The sequence below is a fragment of the Teleopsis dalmanni genome, chromosome 1, assembly GCF_002237135.1.
Source record: "Teleopsis dalmanni isolate 2A chromosome 1, ASM223713v2, whole genome shotgun sequence".
Lineage (NCBI taxonomy): Eukaryota > Metazoa > Arthropoda > Insecta > Diptera > Diopsidae > Teleopsis > Teleopsis dalmanni.
This window is the reverse complement of record NC_051846.1, coordinates 6,168,038-6,169,898: the sequence shown is the minus strand read 5'-3', so window position 1 is coordinate 6,169,898 and position 1,861 is coordinate 6,168,038.

Below are 1,861 nucleotides of genomic sequence, written 5' to 3'. Positions count from 1 at the left end.
GTAAGATATACTAATCCTTAAATCCGCAGAATAGTTTTTGGGTTCTATGCCTTTATCCAATTTAGACCCGCCAGTGAATTAATCAATTTGAATTCTTCATTCAATTAATGTGCTCACCGCTATATGACTACCGCCATTTACTGTTATTATAAAGTCATAAAGGTAAATAAATAGATTTTCGTATTAATTTTCTAAAATAACATGAGATTTATTATTGTTTTTTATACGCTCACGTTATTCCAGTCATTCGTACCTTATGAAAAAATTTTATGAACCATTTAATATCCAATTTAATTGAATAATTTTCAAGGTTAGTAAACATTAAAGAAAACAATGCAAACATCATTTGTCAAATGCAGCGACAAAACAAGATACAAAAACATGAAAAAAAATCATTGACACTGGCCCAAAAATCTACGTTACTTGAATAACAGAGCAGCTAGGCAGCTAGGCAGCCAGGCAGCCACGCAAATACTCCAGCAACGCCAGTAGTCGTACTTAAGTGACCATAAATACTATTTTCGGCTAAAAATACAATCGAAAGTGCTCGTCTCGGCATAGACACACAACAATGTTGCGAAACATTGTCAAGCAGTGTTGCTATGCTTTGCTTAGTTCGCGGCAACATTAGCGGCTGTTGATGTTGACTTGCTAGCATTTATACTCGCATCGCGGCGTGCGCCGAACGTGAGTAAAATTAATTAAAATAAATTAAATTAATAAATATGAGAAGAATGACTAACGCGTGTGTCTCTGTGAACGCTCCTAAACTGAATAAGATGTAGTGCAATGTGCATTTAAGATTGTTGATCATTGTTTGATGTTTGCTGATTGATATATCAAAGAAATATCTAATGCATCTTTGTTGAGTGCACACCTTCTTCTATAGAGAACCGCAATAAAATATAAATTCATCTCTGTGGAAATGACGACACTAATTCGAATTATTTAGTTTACTTTGCATATTTAAATCACATTAAGTTTTTTTGGTTGAATTTTCTTTGCTTGTGCAAAAGTCAAATGAAATCGTGTAATTACATTTGTAATTTGTTGGCTTTTAACGGTTTTTTTCTGGCTTTGTTGATTGTGAAGAAATGTTGTAGCCCGAAATGTGTTGCTGACAGAGAGAGACCAGTTAAATTAAATGAAATTAAGTACATTTAACCTATGCAACATGAAATTGTGGCATAATTATCACAATTATCTGCGAAACATAGCATGGCGATGGTTTCCATTAGAAAATTTTATAATATATTATATCTACAAGTACCGCAGCCGTACTCGTGTACACCCATTCAAATTACTTGTAAAAATTTGAACGTGACGACCGGTGACTTCGGTGACTTCGATGACTCCGACAACTTGTCTTTGAAATTTCTTTAGTTTTTGGCTTCAAATATTGCACAATTTGCAAACGGTTTATGCATATTTAATGATTTTACGTGAATGTAAATTTATTATTGTTTCTTTGTTTTTGTTTATTTATTCAAACAAAAAAAACAGATATTTTTTAAATTTTGAATTAGATAAACCAAGTTCAATTAAGAATTTCAAGTACAAAACCGCAATTTATATTCAAAAATGGTAAATTGTGTCAATTGAGTATTTACAAATTTTTGCACGTGCCTTGAAATTTATTGTTTTGTTCTTCAAGGGTTCCAATATCATTGAAAAATTATTTTCTATATAACTACGAGTTCATACATACATACGAGTTCATTAAAGATATAAATTTGTATTAAAATTTTTATGTTCTATGCAGATTTATAGCCAGAAATTTAATTCGGGGGGGATTTTCAGATCATCTCCTTTAACAGGTATATATATATATATAATAATTGGACCGACTTACTATGTGCTA